Source organism: Spinacia oleracea, chromosome 5 (genome assembly GCF_020520425.1).
Source record: "Spinacia oleracea cultivar Varoflay chromosome 5, BTI_SOV_V1, whole genome shotgun sequence".
Lineage (NCBI taxonomy): Eukaryota > Viridiplantae > Streptophyta > Magnoliopsida > Caryophyllales > Amaranthaceae > Spinacia > Spinacia oleracea.
In genome coordinates this window covers 63,776,506-63,803,380 of record NC_079491.1, presented here as the reverse complement: position 1 = coordinate 63,803,380, position 26,875 = coordinate 63,776,506, and the positions used below count along the sequence as shown (strand labels likewise).

The window sequence follows — 26,875 nt, the reverse complement described above, 5'->3', positions numbered from 1 at the left end:
CCTTGGTTTCAGTTTGGGTACCCCGTACCAGACGAGTGTTCGAGGACCCGGCAATTCCACCCCATTTGATCTAAGGCCAGCTGTTTCTGGTGCCTCTACTTTGTCAACCACTCAGTTGCCTCTATTTATCCGTAATATTGTGTCTGGTGTTAAGGAGATGTAGGATGATTTGCCAAGTTTGTTGTTTATTAATTATTTGGATATTTGTATCTGGGCCAGCCCATTTTAAGTTGGAATTATTTACCATTTGTTGCTGTAGTTGGAATAAAGTGATGTGAAACTAGTTTTTATAATGTGTTTATGTCATTTTTGGGCCAGCCCATTAAAATTTGGAATATAGTTTACCATTTTAGAGTTTTCGTTATTTGTAAGTGGGCCATCTCAATTACAAATTGGGCTAACTAATTCACTAAGTCACTAGGTATTATTTCTCAATTACAAGAATCAAATTAGTTGATTTCAAGAATCATATTAGTTGATTTTTTAAGACGTATTATTTTATTGTAATGCTAAGAGTACCATTTAAATCTTAAAAGTACCATTTATATATAAACAGTACCATTTAAATTAAAACAGTACCATTTGATTAAAAAGCGTACCAGTTAAAAAAAGAAATACCAGTCGATTTTAGTTCCAATTGGAATTCACGAAAAAATAATGGAAATTACTGCACTTCTATGGAACCAACTCGAATTCACGAAAAAAATAATGGAAATTACTGCACTGTTATGGAACCAACTCGAATTCACGAAAAAATAATGGAAATTACTGCAAATACCTGAATTTGTGCAAGCAAGTCGAATTCGTCACTCAGTTCCGAAGTCCACAAAATCGAGATGGAAGTTTTTAATCGTCAACAATTATTCTCTGTAAGGAACCAGTCGATTTTGTTGTAGTTTCTATATCCCAAAGAAAAGAAAAAAAACCCTAATTGTAGTTTCTATATCCCAAATATTGCGGGATTTTTTGGAGGGAATAATTGTTGAAAATTAAAAAATTCCAAATCGATTTTAAGAAATCCAGCTGAATATGGAATTTGCCAAAAAAAAAAAAAAAAAATTAACAACAAGAACAACGAGTATCGAGGAGGAACAAAAGAGGAAAGTTTAGTTCCAATCAAGAAGATGGACGAATTAAAGGTTTTGCCTCAAAATAAGAACATAGACGAAAGGTTAATTTTAAACAATCACAATACTTACTTTGTCCCATTGGTTAACTAAACCCATACGTAGCAGTGCAACCCGGGTTCGACACTGCTGCTGTATATTTTTTCAAAAAAATTTGGTGTTTATTTTTGTCAATCTAATTTTGTTATTTTTGTTGTCCTAGTCCTTTAATTTTGACCTTTAATGAAAATTCTCATATCCTAAACTTTACTTTTTGACTTTTAATGAAAGAGTTCTCTCATCGTGAAAATTTAAAGCAAGTCGAGTTGCCTCTCCGACCCAGGTTCGATCCCATATATATATATATATATATATATATATATATATATATATATATATATATATATATATATTCCTTTTCTTTTGGTTAGTTCTTCTTATCTCATAAATATTTTAAAAACTTTAGAGAATATTTGAGTTAAAGTTCATATATATGACAAGAGTTTCGGAAAATACTAAAATTTAATTTTTCGATTTTGATATTTTTTGACATTTTATGCATAATAGCACATACATATGTAGCACGAGCAAGCTAGGTTTACCTTTTACTTTTGTGCACACTATATCTCTTGTGTAACATGAGTAATTTGAGCTAGTCTGCTCCAATTCAAAAATACATTAATGTCAAGCCCTCGAGTTGCACCAATCAAGGTCTTTATTGGATAAATATAAATATGCAACTTGAGTACCTAAGTGTTATTTTTCTAACTCTAAGCATCTTCTGCAATCCACTTAGTTGAACGACCCTTATCTCCAGCAAGAAATATACTCGATTCCTACAGTGTAACAGAGTAAACATTTGTACTGGTCATATAGACGACAAATAAATAAATAGCTGAATTTGGTACGTGTGCTTCTCAATTCCATTAAAAAATAATTGCATAAGCCAGTAGATAATAAACACAAAGATTTAGAAAAGGTTTGCATAAACCTATTTGAGCAAATTAAAGAAAATGGATTCTTAAATGCCTCAATATTTTGTCATTTACCAAATTTTGTAGTATAATAGCAAACGAGTAACCTCTATTATTTTCAACATATTCAAAGCAGAAACATAATAAATCAAGCATACATAACCAATTTCCAAAAGAAATTCAATCAGTCGACTTATTAGAGACAAAAAATCACCGTACTCAAATAAAGAATGAAACAAGTTTAAGCACAAATTACAGATAATACTGAAAAACTGGGAAATCCTTGTCAATTTTCCGTTTAAGCACAAATTACAGATAATACCGTGATAGAATACGAGCTGATTGATTTTCAGTTTAGATTTATTGGTTGATCTTGAAACAACTTGTTAGAATTACGTTTTTAGGCATAGTCCACAATATATTTAGTGTGGAACAAGAACTGGTGCTAATTTGGACATGATCGCTTTTTATATGGACAAATTGGTTATGTGAATTGAAATAATTTGTTAATGTTTTTATTTATTTTTTATTATGGCTTAAACAACACTCGCATCACAATTACACCACCAATACTAACAGCAACACCACTAACAACAATAATGATAATAACAATTGTTATTTGATATGAAATACATACTCCCCCCATTCCTAAAAGATTAAACAATGTAGCTTACTGTGATTCTGCTAGTTTTGAGGTTTGCGCACTGCTGTTTTGGTGTGTATTATTCTGTGCCGATGTTTTGCGGGGAAAAGTTTGTCCCTGGCTCTCTGTTGATTACACCTTATCATATGAAGAGCTAGCTAACAGAATAATATTTGTTTTTTATGCTATACATTCACATATATCAGAATGACATGCCGCACATTCTCTTAAAGAACACTTTTTACTAAGATAGACAAAATTTGTTTTGACCCGATTTTCTTGCCATGAGAGGCAGCACACTATACATTGAATATTCAAGCAAGACGTAAATTGTTATTTAAAGATGGTGTACAATAATTATTATATATCGTCGTAAAAGTTAACTTAAAATACTTAAAAGTTATCTATTTTTTAAAATCATAATAAATATTATTATTTCAAAATATTAATAATGTATAAAAATAACTATATAACCTTTTATAATATTTATCCATCAATTTTTTTCTTAGGCAAAATTTATTCGGAGTTATAATAAATTTATTATACATATTACGTGTGCAAGGAGTTATAATAAATTTATTATACATATTACAAAATATTAATAAATTGAACCAAATTGAGTTTAAGCAATATTATCAAGTCCGCGGTTAACTGACATCTAAAATTCATTAGGCGGGAGATTAAAATTTTCACAACCCAGCCCAATGGCTCCCTATGTCCCTCACCTTTCCAATTTAACAAGCCCATTAAAATTTTTCCTCTAATTGGCGGGATACGATAAGTGATAATTTTAGGAGCCCGCTATTCTGCAAAAATAAAAAAAGTCAGAGTCCGCTATTCTGCATTCGTTTTGCCGCTGCAACCTCTCACAATAATACTCTTCATAAGTTTTATCTCTTCATTCAGTTTTCTCTCCGCTCTTGCAAATCCTCTATAGTGCGACTTCATCTTCTTCAAATTGGTTGATTTTCGTTGTTCCTGCAGAGCTCTTTACCTTCTTTGGGATTACCCCCATTTCAATTTTCTAGGTACGTATGTAATTTATAAGATATTTTATTTCGATTTTGCTATGTTGATTGCTAAATTTAGGGCTCAATTTTTTGTTGACTTGTTCAACGAATTTCAATTGTTGACGTTAGGGTTTCAAATATTATTCGTTTCAGTGTTTTTAATTGCGATTTTGATTGCTAAAATGATCTTTCCTATTTCATTGGGATGACGTAGGGACAAAGTTGTTATTCCGCGATTTCAATCAGATTCACTTTACTTCTCTTTACCTCTTTTAGTGCTGAATCAGAAACTTGACAAGGACTAATATTTGAAGCTATTTACTGATTTAGTCAATTTGAATTTCAAACTATAGGTTTTTGCTTATGATTTCTTCATGAACTTCATTGTACTAAGTCTGACAGAAGTTCACTGTTTTTGAAGGCTAAACTTGAATCTGAAACTCTAAAGTAATTGACTTGTAAAAGGAGATTTTTCTCAGTTTGAGCTCACCAAATATCGATGAAGAGAAAACGAAGCAAGGAAGAACATACTCTTTCTTGAAACAGGTAGAGATTGAACTTATGTCCTTGTTTTTGGGTTTGGTTGCTTCTGCTCTCTCTCACTTTTGTTCTAATTTTTTAATGGTTTGCAGCCGGATCCTGATAAAGAGTGTAGATAAATTAGGATTTCATGCAACATGAGAAAATGGATTCAAAAGAAAAATTATGGTATCTTTGCGTTCAATATTTGCAAGTTGTTATCTTTATCTTGGTTTATTGTCATTTGCAAGTTGGTTTTTCGACAATGGAAAAACTACGTGCTTACTTTGTTTATACACGACTGAATTTTGCGACTGAAGTTTTGAACAAGATGGATTCAGAACCGTTTGAGAAGAGGACCGTGTCAGGTCTAAGATGATTCAACTACCGATGATGGTCTAACATTTAGTCTTCAGCTTAGATGTTAGCCTGTGAATTATTTGTAATGATAGATGAAATAAAAGAGATGGGAATTGAATAAAACTGGCTTCATTAATCACTATTTTGGTCTATTGCAACTGTTGTTCTACTTTATATATTTATCTGCTTATTCTACTGCGATTCTTATGCAGTGTGTGCCATTGCAGCTGTTCTTAGGGACCTCAGCATTGCTGAGGTAACTCCTTCTATTGGACATTCAGTCTGATACCAGTCTTGGTTTATTGCCAATCCTTTTGATGGTAGATAAATTAAGGTTTTATGCAACATGAGAAACTGGATTCAAAAGGAAAATTATGCTGTCTTGCATTTAATATTTTCTTTTTCTTTTGAATCCAGTTTGCGTTTAATATTCTGTTGTCTTTGCAAAAGACTAATATTCACCAGAAAAGCCAAAAACTAATATTCATGCAACATGACTCAATACAAAAGAATATTAGTCTAATATTTCTTCTGAAAGTCTTGATATTAAACTCTTGATATTAGTCTTTATATTAAACTCTTGATATTAGTCTTAATAATAATATTCAGTAGTTATCAAGTGCCCTGAGACTTCCAGGTACGCCTCTTTGCTTCAATGGTTACTTGATGTCTGATGTCTGAGTTGAACTATCCTTTTATTTATGGTAAACGCTACACTATTTTCTTTCTGGTTGTGAGCACGCAGGGGTCGGATACTCATATGTTATAGCCTTATCTGCAACTGCAAACAGTTTGTTGCATGAGAAGCTTGACTTGAATAATTTAACTTTACGCCATCTGTAGTTTGTTAGAATTTTGGTTACTACAAGAGAGATTTTAAGACCAAGTACTTATAATATGTTTCAATATGCTTTATAGATGTCTTACTGTGGTGTTCTTTTTCATCTTAGTTACTTCAAGAGAGCTTTTAACTTTTTAAGACAGTTTGGATTCTCGTTTTTAAGCGATTGCTAGAAGTGCGTTTATATGGCACTAGCTGAGCAAAGCACTGCAACTTCCACCCTGGTTGTGCTCGACTACTGTGTCGTTGCTCATTAGGTTTGGTGCCTTGATTTATAATGTAACAATTTGTTATATGTTCATTCTCATAACATGTTCGGCTTAATCTGCTTTCTGACAGAAAGAAATAGAATAGACCATAAGTTGTTTCCTACTTATTACTGTGAGACTATCTGAAGGAGTCGTCAGTAGCTAAAATGTCCAACCTTTCACCAGTTTATATATCCTGTGAACTTGCACACAAATTTAACCTAAAATAAAATACTACCTCCATTTCTTCTAAAAGTATACATCTACCATATTTGAATTGCTCGTATTAACATATGTCACTCTACATTTTAGTCATTTTGCTCTCTGTTTTTTCTATACTTCAGCTTATTTTACCCTGAGTGTTGTTGGAACTTCTGCATGTACAATTTCCATTTGGTCCTATAAGACTTATAGGTCATTAAATCATCTTTCATTTGTAAAACCTCTTTACCTCTTCTAAGGCTTTATGCGAATGGAACCCTTACCCTCGCCCTTTGATGGCTGGAAGATAATAGATCTGATAATTTTTGAAAGTTGTTAGGGTAAAATGTCTACTAGACTCCCACCTGGTTAATTTAATTTGATTGGCAGCCAGAAATGCTTCATATGCATAAAGGCATTGATACTTCAAGCTTGCTGTTATTGAGTGAAATCTAGGAGGAGGATCTGACCTTTCTTGTTTGTTTCATTGTTCTATCTATAAGAATAATTTAATGAGTTATTAGTTTATGTTTGATAACCATGAGCATTGGCTTTAATATGATAATATTCCATGCTCCACTCTTGGATCTATACCTTAATCCAACAACCATACCCGACCATGTTTGTGTATTTTTTTTTCTTAGACCGTATAACATCTATTTGGATGTATTGAATTCATGCCCGACATATCTGTGTTCTGCTAAATGCAGATATAAAAGTGAAGGAACCCTCACTGTAATCCATCTGTTGGTTAACATTTGTTATCGATTGAATATATCATTTTTGTAATTGTTTCCTGTTATTGTGTTCATTGATTGAGCTAATTTGTGGATTAGCTGTCCTTATGGATGGGTTTTAATGTATAAACCTCATTTTCTTTTGGCTTTTTGTCACGATTCTGTCATTTAATGCTGGAATGTGTTATTTTTTTTGCTATTGGCCAAACTTTTAAATGTATGTCGCCTTCAGGAAATTGATCAACCTGCATTGATGCCTCATATAGCAGAAGCAAGTTCTCAGAGATATCCTTATGATTGCAGGGCAGGGCACTGAGGCAACACTTCTCAGGTATTCACTTTTAGTTGGAGGGTAGGAAAAGGAACAAGCTAGCTGATCAACTTGCTGGTATTACACGCCAGGAAAGTAGGAAGATGAACCACATCATGCAACTTCAGGAACCTACAGCTGAATCTTTAAAGTTTTATTATGAGGACTTCCATAATTGTAGTAGTAGTAATCTAGAAATTATTAGAGCATCTGGTTGTAGCTAGAAACTTGCGTTTTTAGAAGTCTCAAACAACTTGACCATTGAAGTTGAAATAGGAATTTGTTCAGCCAAGCTAATAATTTGCTTGAAAAAATCCGATGATGGTTGATTGACAGGTGCGACACATTTGAATATCAAGCTACTAGCTAAACATTGTGGTGTAAAGTTTTTAACTACCTGAAAAGGTAGTAGATTAAAATTCTATGTGAACTGACAAGCTATACAAACTAAGCTTACAATTGTACCTCAAAGTGGAGATATAAATTTACGGATATAGATAAATCGATGTTTTGTCAATGGTCGGCTTAAGACATGCCGAGTACTTCGTATATATGTACTATTTGTATATTTACAATTAAGTTTATGGAACCCTTATTTTTTTGAGGGGGCGTGTAGTATAATAGGTTGGTGAGAAATATTGAAATAACACGAAATATCCGTGCATCGCACGGGGTTAAAATTAGTTATTTTATTAAAGCTAAAAAAATAATTTAGGGACAATTAAAATTTCACTGATGTTAAAATATTTTTTAGAGGCAACCATTACTTCATTAATGCTAAAAAATATTTTTTAGGCGTAACTTAAATTTCACTAATGCTAAAAAAAAAGGTTTTTGAGGCAAACATTATTTTAATAATGCTAAAAAGTACTTTTTAGGGGCAACTAAAATTTAGATGTTAAAAAGAAGTAATAGGGACAACTATTACTTTCTGATGCTAAAAAAAATGTTTTAGAGGCAAACATTATTTCATTAATGCTAAAAAGTACTTTTTAGGGTAACAAAGTTTTAATTGATGCTAAAAAGAAGTTTTAGAGGCAACCATTATTTCTTAATGCTAAAAAAAAAGTTTTAGAGGCAACCATTATTTTTTTGATGCTAAAAAAAATGTTTTAGAGGCAACCATTTCGTTAATGCTAAAAAGTACTTTTTAGGGGCAACGTAAATTTCATTGATGCTAAAAAAAAGGTTATAGAGGCAACCATTATTTTGTGATGCTAAAAAAATATTTTAGAGGCAACCATTAATTCATTAATGCTAAAAAGTACTTTTTAGGGGCAACGTAAATTTCATTGACGCTAAAAAACAGTTTTAGAGGCAACTATTATTCCATTAATGCTAAAAGGTACTTTTCAGGGGCAACTTAATTTCTTTTGATGCTAAAGATACTTTTTAGGAGCAACCATTACTTTATTATGCTAAAAAGTACTTTTAGGGGCAGACTAAATTTCACCGACGCTAAAAATAACTTTTAAAGGCAATCATAATTAACTAATGCTAAAAGGCACTTTTAGAGGCCATAAAAAATGAATTGCCTCACCGTGTTGCCTCAGTATCTAAATTTTCTTGTAGTCATAGTTTCTTTGTGGCCCAAACCAAGGCGATGCTGAGTTTCTCGAGCTGAGTGTATCTGGTTTCTTACTCGATCAACTTTTTTCTTTTGTAGTATACAACATTCTCTTTGCCTTCAATCTCCTGGGCAAGCATGTCCCCTACTGCCGAATCTGTCGTTGTAAGGTAAAGCCTGAGGGGAATCCCTGGCATGGATGGCTTTAGTACTGGCGGGTTGGAAAGGTAGTCTTTGATAGTGTCAAACGCATGTTGATAGTCTTCGTCCCATACCTTAGGCTCACTCTTGCGGAGCTTTCGAAATACCAGCTCACATATCATAGTGAGCTTGGAAATGAACCTACTGATGTATTGTAATCTGCCCAGGAACCCCCGAATTTCTTTCTCATTCTATGGCGGTTTCATATCTAGGATGGCCTTGATTTTCGAAGGGTCAGCCTCGATGCCCCGAGAACTGATGACATATCCGAGTAACTTGCCAGACGTTAACCCGAATGCACATTTTTGAGGATTGAGCCTCATATTGTATTGCCTAAGTCTATTGAAGAACTTTCGAAGTACTGAGGTATGCTCATGTCGCTCTTTGGATTTCACAATCATGTCGTCGACATATACCTCGATTTTCCTGTGAATCATGTCGCTCATAATGGTTATGGATATTCTTTAATTTGTAGCCCCCGCGTTCTTCAGTCCGAACGGCATAACTGTATAGCAATATGTACCCCACTGAGTGATGAAGATTATCTTCTCCATATCCTCCTCTACTATAGGAATTGAATCTGATTGTAGCCTGCATACCCGTCCATAAAAGAGAGTAAGGTGTGATTTGCGGTGTTGTCGATCAACATGTCGATGTGAGGCAATGGAAAACCGTCTTTAGGGCTGGCCCTGTTAAGATCTCTGAAATCAACACACATTCGTACTTTGCCGTCTCTTTGGAACTGGGACGACATTTGCAATCCATTCTGGATACTTGGATTCTCGAATAAACCCATCCTCTAGCTGCTTAGAGACTTCTTCTTGAATTTTGAGGGAATCGTCCGGTTTCATGCGACGGAGTTTCTGCTTGATGGGTTTTGAACCTGGGATGAGGGGAATTGTATGTTGACCGATGCTTGGATCAACCCTTGGCATATCATGATAGGACCATGCGAAGACGTCTATGTACTCTGAAAGTAGCTTGATAAGATCATCCCGCTCTGCTTGAGATAGAGTTAGACCAATTTGAACTAGTTTTGGATCACTGCTGTTAGAAAGGTTAACTTTTTCTGTTTCCTCAAATATGGGCGTCCTGTTTTCATGATTTTCAATAGATTTTAGTATTTCAAGGTCAGTTTCTTGTGAATCAAAGTTGTTTGGATTAGAGGTGTGTTTTGAATTTGGACTTGAAGAGTAGGAGGAAATTGTAGTATTATTGAAATTGGCAATCATTACATCGACACCTTTAACTTGAAGGTTGGCCTTTAGAGGCTCTTGATTGATGCAAGACTCTAGCCCTAGACTCTTGGACTCATCACTAGACTCGAAAATTGAAAGACAGACTCTGGACTTCAACGAATGACACTAATCATAGAGATAGTTCTCGGGGTATTCCCAGATGTCTACATCTCCATCGTCATCATCATAGGCGGGGCTACATCCATAGATCTACAGAACTTGATGCCAGACTTGGTTCCACGTGCTATTGGGGAATTCGGCGAAGCAGCCTTTTCGTAAGGTATTGAGCCCTAAGAGGAACATTCTCACCATTTTTCCCTCTGGCAGCTCAGGCTTGATTGTACGAGCAGAGATTCTCCATCTGTGGTAGTGAAGGAAATAATGCCCTTGGTCCAAGTATGCATTCAATGTTAAGTCTAATAAATGCGGTTCAGTATTAATTAACAAGTTAATAATTCAGTGAGATCAAGTGAGCTGAATGCCTGGCTAGAGGCCGCTTCAGTTCAAGTGGAATTAATTATATTAATCCACAGCTTATTCTTGACTGAACCCGTAGGGTCACACAAATAGTACGTAAACGGATCAAGTATTTAATGGCATTAAATACTCCAACTATGGATATTCGGAATCGACGGATCTTGGTTTCAGTGGGAGCTGAGATCGTCACAGGCAAGAAATGAATACTCCGGAAACGATGATATTGCCGGAAACGGAAATATGGATCGTATCGGAAATATAAATATTATCCAAGTCGTAGATGTTGCCGGAAACGGAAATATGGTACGTATCGGAAAATATTATCGGAAATAGAAATATTGCCGGAATCGGAAATATTGCCGGAAACGGAAATATTGTCTGAATCGGAAATATTATCGGAATCGGAAAATAATTCCGGAAACGGAAATATATAATATTTGTTCGAAACGGAAATTAATTCCGGAATCGGAAATATTAAATATTGTTCGTATCGGAAATGAATTCCGGAATCGAGAATTTAATCGGAAGCGCATCGTACGAATTAGCATCGGACGAGGCCTGCCAGACGAAGGCCCAGCACGAAGCCGGACCATCACCCAGCAAGCCAAGCGCAACAACCACACGCCAAGCATACGACCAGGCCCACCGCAAAAGCCAGGCCCAGCCGAAGCTTGGGCGCGCGCGCGGGGCTGCGACGAGTGGGCTGGCGCTGTGCGTGGGCCGCAAGGCCTGCGTGCGGTGCTAGCGTATTACTCGAAGTGTGTTACTCGAATCCTAAAGCGTATAGAATTCGTTTAATGATTAAATTCCTAATCCTAAAAGATAAATTAATTAAATAAGAGTTCCACTAGGATTCAAATTTAATTAATTCGTATCCTAGTAGGATTCCAATTCTCTTTCCATACCCCTATAAATATGTGGCCTGGGTTCACAATTTATAACGAGTTTTCAAGTCTTCAAAGTGAGTTTTTGAGAGAAAAATTCAGTCACATACCTTGCCTAAAAGTGCCGAAATTATTAGTACCTTAAGGGCGATTCTAGTTGGTCAATCTTAAGGCGGATCCGGACGTGCTGTGGACTATCTACGGAGGGACGACACTTGGAGTCCTAAAGACTTGTTCTTGTTCGGTTCGGGCGCAGCTAGGGAAGGCACGCAACAAAGAGTATGCTTCTAGACTATGCTATATGATTATGTGTAAATAATATGTATTCCTGGCTTAATGGTTGTTTCCGCATGATTTATGAATTGTCATATGTATCATAACCTAACAGTGGTATCACGAGCCTCTTATTATTTTCATAATCTAAATTGCATGAACATGGTTAAATATTACAAATTTGCAAGAATTTTCGTAATTGTTAATTAATTGCAAATTGCGTTTATTTAATTATACGTACGCAGTTTTTCGGCAGTTTCTTCGTTACTCATCCAAATCGAGTGATTTTTGTGTCAATTCCGCATGTAAAAGGCATTCTAAAATTTTGACAAAAAAAGTTTTTTTCTGCCGAACCCAGAATTCTCAAATTCGAAGCCTAACTATGACTTTTCGGAGGTTTTAGTTTTTCGAATGCAAAATTTCGTAAATTTATGATGTTAAATTAAATATTTGCGATTCTTGTTGATAAATCTTGAATTTTTGATTGACCTACTGTATATGTTTAACAAGTTTGAATGCCTAGCCTTGTTAATTATGCAATCTAATATGTAATTATGATTAATTTGTTGAAAATTAGAATAATTTAGAATTAATTTGATTTTCATAATTAATTATAATTTAATTAGATACCTATGATTAAAAACCACCATAAAAATTGTAAATTTATGATAAATTTTAAATTTTTATGACCTAGACTTGAATCCATGTTAATCGGAAATCAATTGAATAATAAATTTTCGATTTTTCGCCCTAAACTTATGAAATTAATATTATTTATTAATTTGTCATTAATTTTAAATATAAATTTTTTAAATTTTATGCGATTCGCTCATATAACTTGCACGCACAAAGCAATGGACGCTACGTGTTACCCTTAAGGGGTGTTGTATAGTGCGGGCATGTGACGACGAGCAAGGGAGCTCGTCGCCTATGCGGCACGAATGCAATGAGCAAGGCCATGGTGCACGAGCACAAGGCAGCAGCCCTGCCTTGTGTCGTGGGCTATGAGCAATGGACGAATGGGCATGGGCGAAGGCAAGGCACGGCAGTCGCATGTGGGCAGCAAGCGAGCTGCGCCACAGCGCGCACTGCCTAGCGCAAAGCGTGCGGAGCCTCGCGCGCAGCGAGCGCAAGCTCGCGTGCCACGAGTGCTCCGCCCAGCGTCGATGCCTCGCATAGCGAGCGATGGCTCGCAGCATCGAGCGCCGGCAAGCGCGCGCAGCGAGCGCTGGCGAGCGCGCACAGCGAGCGTTGGCTCGCATGCAGCGAGCGCTGGTGAGCGAGCGCAGCGAGCGATGGCTCGCGTGCATCGAGCGCTGGCGCGCGCGCAGCGAGCACCAGCTCGCATGAGGCCTTGCGAAGGAAAGCAGCAGCAGCGATGCGACGCAGCGCATGGGCTGCGCGCACATGGCCAGCGATGGCTGTGTGCGTGTGGCCCATGGGCGTACGTCGCGTAGGGTTGTTGCGTAGCGATTAGATCGTTTTGAAATTTTAATTTGAAATTTTCAGTTTACGTAATTTTAATTAATTTCAAAATTAATAATTTAAATTATTTTCTTGGATTTTAATTTTGAATATTGTAATTATAATAAATTTTATTTATTCTAATTATTTTACTAAAATTAAAATCATGAATTAATTTAAATACGACTGAAATTAAATTAAACTTTTTGGATTCAATTATAAATTTATATGAGCTTTAAATTTTAATTAAATTTGTATGTTTCCGGTTAGACTAGAAATACATTTTTATGTTTAAAATTAGTAAAGCATATGAATTTATTGGTTTAAGTGGGAGCCCTTTTAGTCATAAACTCTTGATTAGGTCTACAAATCCTTAAGGTTAAAACAACTTGATTAGAATTAATAAGGACTGAATAATTGGTAGATTATTGGTGCCCTTGATTAATTGCTGCAACTGTTTACATGATGCATAATGTGTTTTACTAACCAGCTATGTGGGCCATTCATGATAATGAATGGGTGAATGGTATATATTGTATATGTACTGTTTTGCAGGTTATGAAGTGACTAGTATGGCCCAAATAGGATAGAAAATATGGTCTGCGTACCATTAATTTGAATGTAATTGGTCTAAAGTACCAAAGTTGTTTTTCAATTCAAATATGGTCTGCGTACCATCAAATAGTTGTAATTAGTTTTAATTATAGCTTATCCTATTTGAAGAAAATGGTGCCTCCCACGGAGATTTTCAAGACGGACTTTGAAGTTAAAGCTTCAAGATGAAGTCGGGCCATACTAGATCACATTTATCTTATGCATGTTTTAAGTTATTTATTGCTTTTAAATATGTCTTAAAATGCATGAGGTCAAAAGCTTGATTATGTTGCATGATTAAGGATTTTAGTTCACTTAAAATCTAACCAACATAGTAAGAGCCTTAAGTTCCAAACTTAAAAATTGAGTTAAAAGGTGCCATGCCAAAATATACACTTGCTTGGATATCCTTTACATCAATCTAGTAATAGTTTTCGCTCAGCGAGGTGTTACTTATTGGTCCTAAAGGGGCAAGGTACACAAATAATTGTGAGTACATGTTAGTTTTGGTGAAACTCAACGATATAAGTAAGGAGTCCTTTTATGTCGTGGCAAATTCGATAGGTTTACCTAATAAGTTCTTAGACGTGCCTATCAACCAAGAATAGTTTCTAGACTATTAGCAAAAGGTTTTTGCTTACCTAAGATGTTTTAGGATTAAGTCGACAAACTGAGCTTAGTTCTTCAATGATTTTAGGATCTTGGAATCATTTTATTCACACCTGCCGGAACATTAAATTCGAATAAAATGCTAATAACTTGTTTGAATTGCATGATTGCTTTAATTTTCAAGTTATTATTCATGATAAATGTTTAGACTTTGCATGCTTCAATGTATGTTTTAATTATTATAATTGAATATCTTGCACTGCAATAAATCCTTTTAGAAAGGTAACAGTAAATTTCCTCGATTGGTAGTGAATCCAAGAACGATTCACGGAAATGAGAGAAAGTGAGCAATTTAAAATGTACTTTTCTTTTAGCGACTTTTATGGTTGTTTTCGAGTATCAAAGTCGAATGGCGAACCGATTGGTGCTTGTGAATTCAAAATACAATGTAGTTTTGAGATCATAAAGCATTGAGTTTAAACGCTCAGCTTTACCAATGGTTAACAACCTAAAATATTTTTTCCATTTAATTCTCGAATGAGTCTAGTCCCTAGACATTCGAGTAGATCGATGCTTAGAGAACTTTAGAAGCTTCTAGTAAGATCATCTAGTTGAAACAAAATATTCAACATAAATTAAAATGGTAAAGAACCTTGTTGATGACATTGGACATGTCTAACAAAGTATAAAAGTCAACACTATAGAATTCAATTCTTAAGACTATAAGAAAGGGTACAAGAAATAGGAAAACGAGGAACATATGAAAGGAATTTACGATTCCGTTTCTCTCTATAAGTTTATGTTTAAAGAGAAGTGACCTAGCAATCAAACTTCCTTGGTATCATATACCGCTTGAGGTTCTTACTTCGGTAATAACTCAAACAATGGAAGCTAGGATACACTAATGACCTACAAGTGGGAAATGAAGCATGGCAATGCTACATTAGTTGTAGGGTCATCTAATTTGTTTTAAGTCTTTTCAATGGCTGGAACTTAATGGCTATTTTGTTCCATAATCAGCATACCTAAATTTCTGTTTCAAACACAGAAAGACTCACATTCAAGAAAACAAAAACAATGTTTGTTTGTTTATTTGAATGAAATGGTCAATTACGGGTTGAGTCAATATGCTTGATTAAAACAAACAACTCTTTAACAATAAAACTTTACTAGGTTCAAATCAACCCCTTGATTTGAGTTCCACTAATCTTTGGCATTGTTGCTTAGACCATATCAACAAATTAACATTCAAAAGCTCTATTTTGATGGACTTTTGAAAGTTCATTGATTTCTAGATCAATTTAAGACGACTAGTCTTACTTGTTGAAAGTAACAAAAGATATGAACTATTGTTAGAACGCCTAGACGATAGAGTTCAAAGCTAAAGAAAGGTTTTATGACTTTATTATTTCACATGGATTTGAGTGAATATAGGTTTATTTACTCAAATGTGATATAAGTTGAATCTGTTTGGCTAGTTCAAAGATTCAGAAGTATAAAATCCACTTGGCAAGAAATCATAAAGATCTAGGTTAGATCATGTTGATGATTACTTGAGACCAAATATGATCATCAATGATTGTGTGTTGCAATTTCACAATCTAGGTCCATAAGATATGGTATATCTTAGTTGGAATAATCGAAGTCAATTAGTACTTGATTCGATCAATGATGGATCATAAAGACTTTTCCTATAATTTCTAAAACAAAATGCTCAACTACCACCAAACTAAACCAAATTCGTCAAACCTATTGAAAAGTAATTTCAGAATAACTTTTCATAATATATCTAAAGAGTTCCTAAACTCAGTGGGAGCTTAGTGTTTGTTATTCAACAAACTAAGGCCCAAGTATAGATATATGTTTCATTGTGATTTATTCAATGAGACACAAGGGTATTGTTTCTACCACAAATTTTTGAGAACATAATGTTTGTTTGCTCGAAATAATGTCCTTTTGGAGATTCGTTTCCAAAATGACAAGTGGGAGAAAATAGACCTCGAAAGTCTTCGAGGCGAACAACAAACATAAACGGACATTCCGCAGGCTTTTCGAAGTGCTTCAGAAAACCCGAACTTATTCTTTAAGGACTTTAGAAGTGGCTTTAAAGAATAGACTTCTCTTAGAAGACTTTACAAGTGCTTCAAGGAGAACAGAATATTCAAAGGACTTTCAAGTGGCTATTGATATTCTGTTGTTTGATGTTCTATACCCAAGTAGGCATAGAGTTCAAATCACTGAAACTATGAGATTCTTCTATAGTGAAGAAACATGGAGTTCAGGTCACTAAAACTATGCAATTCTTCTATTAGATAGTGAAGAAACCTACAACTTACAGTCAAACTATTATCATGTAGATTAATGAGTTTGTGACCTGTAAGAAAGCTATGACGAAACCCAGATTCCCTAAAATGGTTAGAGGCCATATATAGACTCAAATGTTTTAAATGGTTAGAGGCCATAAAACATACTCAATGTTTTGATGACAAAATTGAAATTTTGTTGATTTGCAAGAATAGTTTCACACCTATTGGTTGCAAGGATAAAAACCATCAAACCTGAAATTGTGTTCACACACTAAGCTAGATTAGTTGCTAAAGGTTACAAGCAAATTCACGGCGTGGATTGTGTTGAAACCTCATGCATAATCATAATGCTCAAGTCTATAAATCAAGCAATAATTGCATATTGGTACATACGGCAATTGGATGACAAAACAAATTCCTCAATAAAATGTTGGAATAAACTATGTACAGGGTATGTCATAGGATTTGTGGATCCAAATAAATGCTTGAAAAGGAATACTAGCTTATGAAATCTAAGTACAGATTTAAGCAAGCAATTGGGAATTGGAACTGTATTTTAGTGAAACTAATAAGTATTTTAGTTTCATAAAACGTACATAATTCTTATAGATATATAAGAAGTTTAGTGGGAGTACGTAAAACTTAATTGGTCCTATGTGTATCACACACATATCTCTCTATTGTAAAAAAACATTCAAATGCTAATGACTTAGATTTGAGATTATTCATCAATGATGGACCATGGCGAAACTTAGTACATACTGGGTATTAAGATCTATTTACAAAGATCTTATGATATTGTTTTGGATTAAGTAATGGCATTTACTAAATCAAACACGAAAGTCTCCATTGGAGATATTCGACCCATGTGAATGAATCTAAGTAAAGGATGTTTGAACTATGTATAAGCATTTACTAAGTTAAACATCAGAGAGTCTAAATGAGATTCTTAACTTATATTATATGTCAAAGAATTTAGCTGGATTCAGTATCTACTGAAATTGAATGAGCTAAAGTGACATGAATACAATTCAATTGAGAATTATTCTGCAAAAGAATTTATCATGTATGATATAATATGAGGATCGCCAAAAACGTATCGTATGACTTTAGGCATGACGAACATATACCAGTCTCTATTGATCTAAGTGAAGATCAACTAGATTGAGATCAAGAATACTTATGGTACTTGAAAAGGTACATAGGAATAGTTCTTGATTCAAGGAAATAAAGATATGCTAAATATTGATGCTACACGCATAAACACTGGCAAAGGATCAAGCAAAGACCCTTTGGAGTTAACCATTGACAAGGACGAGCTAAAGAGCATCGTGTTTCGAAATGGCAACATGGATTGGAGACCATGAGTTGTTGCGTGGGAAATTAAAATATTAATTTCTATGTTCTAAGATACAGCTGGAAAGCCTTCCACATATCTGTGAACTGCTTGGATAAGCAAATCCAAACAAAGCATCACTAGCAACCTAAACAGTTGAAGTAAAAGTACTTATTGCCTAAGAAGCAATAAAACAGGGTTGTTTATGTTAAAGAGTTCTTCACTGAACTTGGGAAGATCCCTTATCTGCTGGCTTGATGGTTCTTCATTGAAAAATGCGTAGAACCACTCTTGAAGCAAGAAAAAGGTCTGCTAACTTGATGGTTCTTCATTGAGAAATGCGTAGAACCACCATTGTAGCAAGAAAGACTAGATCACAAAATAAACATACTCAAAAGATCTTATCATCTATCTCGAAGAACATTCGATGAAAAGGATATTAAGATTGGCAAAGCATGATAACTAAACCTATGCAACAAGTGAGAAGCAACACTTACATTGTAGCACTGGAAATCAAGCATAGCTTTGAAATTCCATGAACTGTTTTAGAAGATGGGTTTGAGGCCCATGGTTGTAAGACATTGGGGTTGAACATTTATCATATATGAAATGCATTTTCATATTCCATTTAATCTTGGTTTAGTATTAAATGATGAGTCCCTTCAATTTGACGATATATTCAAGATAGACTGTCAGGACCAGTCCTGTGACTAAGAAATATCTATCAAGTGAACTTGAATGTCAAAGGTTGAAAATGGTCCCTAGTCGGAGTTTTCTATAAAAATTGGACGCATAGAAAACGTTAGACGATTAGAATGCAAGATGACTAGTAGTTCTGTTTCTTGAACTATGTGGACATGGCAGTCATAATCATTTGCATAGATACTTACTTTGGGAAGACTAGTATCGGACAAGACCTATGAAACTTTACTGTAAGAAATTAAAATCTGTCATAAGTAAATTTCATTAAAATTATTAGACACTAAATCCTCAATACCTGAGTGATTTGAGATTACTTGTTTGAGAACTGGTTGCTTTGACGTTGACCAACCGTCGCACCGTAAAATGAGGCTATAATGGCAACGCTCAGGTAATCACCTATCAAACGAAGTCTAATCTCAAGATCGCAAGATTGGGATTGTCCTCCCATAAATCGGGATGAGATGCTTAAAAGTTGTACAAGGCCACTCGGAGAGCTAGAAACTGTGAAATGCATGGCCGTGCTCGGATGAATCATAGGCTATGATTATCTGTTTATTTGATCAGTTGAACTCTGAAACCGAGGAACACCTCTGGACATAATAAGGATGACAACTCTTACCTTATGTTCAAGAGCAAGCATCGAGCGACAAAGGAATTAGGAAATGCACACTTGTCCCTAAGGACAAGTGGGAGACTGAAGGAAATAATGCCCTTGGTCCAAGTATGCATTCAATGTTAAGTCTAATAAATGCGGTTCAGTATTAATTAACAAGTTAATAATTCAGTGAGATCAAGTGAGCTGAATGCCTGGCTAGAGGCCGCTTCAGTTCAAGTGGAATTAATGATATTAATCCACAGCTTACTCTTGACTGAACCCGTAGGGTCACACAAATAGTACGTAAACGGATCAAGTATTTAATGGCATTAAATACTCCAACTATGGATATTCGGAATCGACGGATCTTGGTTTCAGTGGGAGCTGAGATCGTCACAGGCAAGAAATGAATACTCCGGAAACGATGATATTGCCGGAAACGGAAATATGGATCGTATCGGAAATATAAATATTATCCAAGTCGTAGATGTTGCCGGAAACGGAAACATGGTACGTATCGGAAAATATTATCGGAAATAGAAATATTGCCGGAATTGGAAATATTGCCGGAAACGGAAATATTGTCTGAATCGGAAATATTATCGGAATCGGAAAATAATTCCGGAAACGGAAATATTAAATATTTGTTCGAAACGGAAATTAATTCCGGAATCGGAAATATTAAATATTGTTCGTATCGGAAATGAATTCCGGAATAGAGAATTTAATCGGAAGCGCATCGTACGAATTAGCATCGGACGAGGCCTGCCAGACGAAGGCCCAGCACGAAGCCGGGCCATCGCCCAGCAAGCCAAGCGCAACAACCACACGCCAAGCATACGACCAGGCCCAGCGCAAAAGCCAGGCCCAGCCGAAGCTTGGGCGCGCGCGCGGGGCTGCGACGAGTGGGCTGGCGCTGTGCGTGGGCCGCAAGGCCTGCGTGCGGTGCTAGCGTATTACTCGAAGTGTGTTACTCGAATCCTAAAGCGTATAGAATTCGTTTAATGATTAAATTCCTAATCCTAAAAGATAAATTAATTAAATAAGAGTTCCACTAGGATTCAAATTTAATTAATTCGTATCCTAGTAGGATTCCAATTCTCTTTCCATACCCCTATAAATATGTGGCCTGGGTTCACAATTTATAACAAGTTTTCAAGTATTCAAAGTGAGTTTTTGAGAGAAAAATTCAGTCACATACCTTGCCTAAAAGTGCCGAAATTATTAGTACCTTAAGGGCGATTCTAGTTGGTCAATCTTAAGGCGGATCCGGACGTGCTGTGGATTATCTACGGAGGGACGACACTTGGAGTCCTAAAGACTTGTTCTTGTTCGGTTCGGGCGCAGCTAGGGAAGGCACGCAACAAAGAGTATGCTTCTAGACTATGCTATATGATTATGTGTAAATAATATGTATTCCTGGCTTAATGGTTGTTTCCGCATGATTTATGAATTCTCATATGTATAATAACCTAACAGGTAGTACCCTTGGATGCATTCATCTCTTTCTTGGCGCAAGACCGGTTTTTTCTTGATAGAAGTGTCATGAAAGCTGGAACCCTTGAGTGTGAGACAGGCAGGGCCGTCAAATAGCTCCTCAAACCAAGGTTCTCCAAATAGTAGATCGAAGTCGGCAGGCACGTTGATGACTAGAAATTCAGCACTGTTGTAATAAGTCTCAAAAGAGAAGACTAGATCGAAGAACCCCAGGATCTTGTATGCAATGCCCTGGAAATTTATGGTCTTCTGGGAAGTTAGCATGATATCGTACTCGGAGAAGCCCAAAGCCTTCAAGGTGGCAAGGGGACAAATATTCTCTTGAATGTCGGTGGTTACCCTAGGTTCGGGGATCACCCAGTTTTGAACATTTGGGATGAGATGGCAGAAGCTTGGAACCATCATTTCATAGCCTGGCTTGTATATTGTAGATATTAGGTTGCATGGAAAATCCTCTCCTTCAGCTTCACAATCATAGGAGATAGCTTGCGCCGAGGGAGACTGTTTGGCCCCCAGAGGTAAAGGAAAGGTCTTGTTGTCGACCATGTTCTGGATTAGATGCTTGAGCTTGAAGCAATTTTCAATGTCATGCCCGTTCCCCTGGTGTAACTTGCAATATGCTGCGGGATCCCAGCTTTTAGATCTTTTATCGGTTGAAGGATCTGGTGTAGGACCGATTGGGGTGATGACTTGCTTTTCGGCCAGTCGATCAAAGGCATCACTATAGGACATTCCAAGGTTAGTGAAGACCCTTTGAGGCCTATTTTGAAAGTTACGCTGACTGGTGCCGCCCTTGAAATTGTTCTGCTTTGGACCTTGAGGAGCCTCTAAGGCGTTAACCTCGTGGAACTTGTGTGTTGCTTCAGTTTTCTTACCCTTCCACTTTTCAGTTTGTGGAGCTGGGGCCTCCGGTGCTTTTATCAGGTCATCCTCTATATCGACCCCAATATCATATGTCCTCTTGAAGCTTTCCAAGCCCATGAACTTCATGTGAGTGTTGTATTTTGGATGAAGCCCAGCAATAAAGATCTTGACCAACTCTCTTTCGGAGGGTCGAGTCACCATTTGAGACGCCATTTCTCTCCACCGGTTGAGGTAGCTAGTAAACCCTTCTTGGGGTCCTTGTCGGAGAACCTCTAATTCCCACTGGGTGGTTTGAAGTTGAATATTGGGCAGATACTGCTCCATGAATGCTCGAGCGACTGCCTCCCAAGAACTGGTTTGATGCTCTTTGATGAAATAATACCATTTCTGGCAAACCGGTTCCAGGGACATAGGGAATACCACGAGGTACAACTCAGGTTCAACCCCCTTAATGGCCATTGTAGCCCCGAAGTTCTTGAGATGATACTTAGGATTGTCAGTTTACTTGAATTTCGGAATGTCATTGGCGGAGAATTTGTCTGGCAGGTTCGACTTCCCCTTGAAGTTGTCCTCCATTGAGGTCTCGAAGTAGTTCTCTTGATTGGTAACTTTGTTAACCAGGCTTTCGATCTTTTTGGTTAGGTCATCCGTGGGTGCGGCTTGCTCCACAACACTCAAAGGGTTGCTTAAGTTCTCGAGGTTGGTATTGAGGTTGGCTACGGGGGCCATAAGCTGAGTGATTTGGTCGACATTGGCCATTTGAACAGATTCTTGACAGGGAGTAGGAGTTTGATTTGTAGAAGGCAAACTGGCTGCTCGTTCGATGCCGGCTATAAGGGAGTCTAGGACTGATGGAGTTCTCTTCAACCTTTCTCCTCTTCGGCGAACCCACAAGATCTTTGGACTCCTAGTTAGGACACATGACATGACTTTAGAATTTGGACTTCCCGACACATGATATGATATTGTGAGGGGGTCGAAAAAGCGCGAGGCTAATGCGTGACCTTGTCCCTCGTGGGTGTGACGATTCTTTTTATTCAATCAAGTGTAATTGGATTTCCCGTGAGTATACACACAATTGACTAGTAATATAGGAGTCGCCATTCAGTTTTTAACAACAATGAGAAAAACTGAAAAAACCGGTTATCGTGACATAAAGGGAGTGCAATTATGTTTGACCACGACGGCCGTAGGTTCCCTTGTGATCCCTGGTGTGGGGATCTCTCAATATACACCCGCAAGGTAGAGATTGAGGGTTCGGGGGACTGTAACTACCGAGAGGAGTAATTCGCTCGTCGATAACTCCAGAGGCAGGATATCCTTACTAGCTCAACATAAATAATTGAAGGGACATGCGTTAACTATTAAACTAATCTGAATTGATTTTAGCAATATGCAACATATAATACTAATTCGATCGTGATTATCTGATTTAAATAGCATTAAGGGACCTAGCATGATAATCCGATTTCCCAAAAATATTATATTTGTTAGGCGTGATAGAACAATCATATTAGGTTAGTTTAACAGTTCATAAAAAGGGCGAGTAAAGCAGTTAAATCATCGAAAAGGGACACATTACGACGCACCCTTGAGAGGTGCGTCACGGTTCTCAGAAAACTAACCACTTTGACTTTGCTATTTCTCCTTTTTATTTAACGAATCTCGATTATGGGACAGGATACGTTCTGTTCGATTTATGGATCAATTGCGACAAAACGCGTGAACAGTTTCGCAGCGAGAGGCTTAGGCTAAGGGGTTTAGAGTCAATACTCAGAATATATTATGTGTTGTTGTGTGTTGTTTCACGTCGAAACTAGGGGCTTATTTATAGGGAAGAGTTCGCGGAAAGATAGAATTGCAGAGTTCTAATCCGCAAAGAATTAGGAAAAGAGACGTACCCAGGTAATTTCAGCGCCCAGGCCTGGGCGCCGAAGATTTCGGCGCCCAGAGCCAGGCGTTGAAAATAGGGTCTGGGCAGTTTTGTTTTGTCAGATTCGGATTCCTAAAATCCGTAGAGTTTGAGATTAATTCGAGTCTTTTAGCGCGTATCAATTTTGTGACGGAATGCGTCTGGGCCCATTACGAACTCTAGGCTCGTTAGGATTTTAATTAATACGTAACTCTTATTTCCGAATCCTATTAGGAATAGGATTCTCGCGGTTTTCTATCGCATTTAGGATTTATGTTGGAATGCAACACCTAATTCTGACAGGTTTCTATCTTTTATGATTTGCCACTTTTAGACGCTACCTTTTACGGCAGTTACTATTTTTAGCAGGTTTCCATAAATAGAAGGTTTCGGGTGAAATGAAATAGGGAATCGAGATTCGTTTATTTTATAGGAGATGCGTTGTCAAGTGGAGTTTTTATGCTTTCATCATCGAACCTTTCCCTTGCGGGAATGGGGACAAAAGTAGGTGTCTACAGTTAGCCCCCACTTTGACTGAGTCTTGGAGTAAGACAATGGTCAAAGTATTAGACGGAGTGCGTCACACAAGCCATGGTGTATGTGACCTGTTTTGCGAGGGTCTCACGAGCCCCCGAGTGATAACATTTGACTTAAGGGTCATCACTTGAAGTGTCGACATATCCCTCACGTGTCATTGGGATTTATCAACTGATAGTATAGAAACTTCCTCACTTTGTCATTGGAAGGATCTAAAGACGCGTAGAAACTCCCTCACTTTGTCATTGGGAGTAACTACAGATGTTTTCGAAATTAAAGCTGTAAAGTGTAATTGGGCCTGGCCAAGCCCAATCACGAGGTAAAACGTTTTTAAAGATTCTCATTTTCAGGGCTAGCTAAACGAGAAAACCCCTTTGTTTTTATAGGAAGTAAAACGAAGGAAAATCCAACAAACCAATCCTTTAATTTTTGGAAAAAGGGAAAACCGATAAAAGTTATCGCTGCAGCGACTAAGGACCTGCGCTGTTAGTGACGCAGACCCCGCCCGCTGAAGGTGAGCGAGCCTGTCCTCTGAGGGTGGACCCCCCGTCCGATAGAAGTGGACGAATCTGTTTGATGTTTTTGAAAATAAGGACCTACGCGGTTTGTGACGTAGACCCCGCCCGCTGAAGGTGGCGAACCTTGTCCGCTGAAGGTGGACACCCCGTCCGATAGAAGTGGACGAATCTGTTTGATGTTTTTGAAAATAAGGACCTACGCGGTTTGTGACGTAGACCCCGCCCGCTGAAGGTGGCGAACCTTGTCCGCTGAGGGTGGACACCCCGTCCGATAGAAGTGGACGAATCTGTTTTGAAATTTTATTTTGTTTTGTTTTTTTTTTAAAATAAGGACCTACGTGGTTTGCGCCGTAGACCCCGCCGGCTGAAGATGGCGAGCCTATTTTAAATTTGAAGACTTTATTTTTCGAAAACTAAGGACCTGCGCGGCTAGTGACGCAGACCCTGCCCGCTGAGGGTGGGCGAGCCCATTTTGAATTTCTTATTTTGCCTATGTAGAAGAGCCTTCGGTGATTACAACCTGTTGGTGGGTCGTAATATTTCCCGATTAGATGTGTCCTATAAGTGGGTCCACACTGTGTATATTTAACAATATTTTTGAGATATCCAAACATGTTATGGTACGTGGCGCAGTCTGGGAATGTGATTTTGATTGGTGCTCCCTGTTGGAGTCCACTTTTCGCGAGCCCCAAGTGTTGGGGCTCGTCGGTTGTTTTTCGCGTCTTGTAATCATGTTTGGGGTCACGCTCGTATGTGCGAGCGACCTCCTATAGTAGTGTGCTATTTTTAGTGAAGCCGTGGAGTGCGACTTTAGCTTTCAGGCGACATCCGGTTTTGGCTTGGCCCGGATTATCCCTTTGACAGACAGACATTTTCTATTTGGAAAACCAATGACTTGACGACACATATTTTGGTGTTTCGAAGAATGACCATGATATTTAACTTGCTTTTTTTTGAAAAGTGTACCTGAGCGTTTTCTGAGATGAGTCTAAGTTTCGACCAAGTTTCAATGCTTATTTGGGGAGCTAAAGGTGCTTTGGGCTTGATCTTACTTGTAATAGGGCCTCGTGTTTTAGCAACACGGTCTTAAGTTCTTTCCTATTCCGTGTTTTTGTGAAATCTGGGCCTTGGGCTGCATTTGCAGCGCTCCAGCTCAGGCGTTAAAAATTTCGGCGCCCAGAGGTGGGCGCTGAAAGTTCTTTCCTGGTAATATTTGATTTTCGGATTTCTAAACACGTTTCCGAATGGGATCAGGATGTTTATTGGGTGCGTTCAGCTATATATAGGGGCTAGGTACGTCCTTATTTTCCACCACTCTCAAATTCTTTCTCTCTTTTTTGCTGTGCTCTAATTATTTACCGCTTTTGCCATGTCGATCCCTACTTTCTCACTCCAAAGGACTGTTAGGCGTTGGCTACGAGCCCTTACTCCCACAGAAAAAGCTTTGTTAAAAGAATACCACTTAGAGGCACTTTTAGGCTTACAACAAATTAATATTGATTATAATTTTCTGCATGCTGCCCTAAACTTTTGGGACTCCGATCATCATGTTTTTTCCTTTCGGGGCAATGAAATATGTCCTTTGCCTGATGAATTTGCTGCGATCCTTGGTTATCCTACTAATGCTACTCCTGTTACCCCTGGCACTATTGAAGAGGGTAAAACAACCATAAGGGCTTTCCTAGGGCTAGATGATAACATGTTTGCTGAACTTGTTGTAGACGATAAGGTTAACTTGGCAAAACTCGTAAAACATCATTTTAGGCCTAGTAAGAATATGACCGAACAAAAATTGAACATTCGAGCCCTTGTATTTTTCTTGTTGAATCATTATTTGCTGTCGAATAATAATGGTGAGTTCGGTGACATAAGGCTGATCCCCTTGATTAGCCAGATGGAAAGTTGCTATTCTATTATGCCGTTGGTTGTTGCCGAGACTTTGCTGAGTGCGGATGAGCTGAAGAAGGATGCCAAATCCGAAATTTTTAAGGGAAGCCCCCTATTACTGCAGGTAATCTATTTTTTCTTTGCGCACACATACGCCACTTTTATATATTTCTTTTCGCCTGGGGCTAAGTTTCAGCGCCCAGGGCTGGGCGCTGGAATATTCGGCGCCTGGTCCTGGGCGTGGAAACTGCGCCCCAGGAACCTTTTTTCTTTCTTTTCATTCTTTTGAGTCGATCGTACATGTTTTTGCAGATTTGGCTTGCGGAACGGCTTAGACTTTTGGAAGCTCCTGCCGATCCTAAACATTATCGCCCTATAGCTTTGGGTAACCGAAAATACTTGCACCAAGGCCAGGACGAGGCCGAATGGACCTCCTTTTTTACTTATGGAATTTGTTCTATTAAG

General features: G+C 37.4%; 1 long non-coding RNA gene across 1 annotated transcript; it reads left to right on the top strand.

The window, feature by feature from the left end:
• The first annotated feature begins 3,561 nt into the window (after positions 1-3,561).
• LOC130461132 (uncharacterized) lies at positions 3,562-7,395 on the top strand. Its single transcript, XR_008921508.1, has 5 exons — positions 3,562-3,751; positions 4,155-4,279; positions 4,366-4,441; positions 4,825-4,868; positions 6,943-7,395. It is a non-coding gene; the product is annotated as an uncharacterized lncRNA (long non-coding RNA).
• The last annotated feature ends 19,480 nt before the right edge of the window (positions 7,396-26,875 follow it).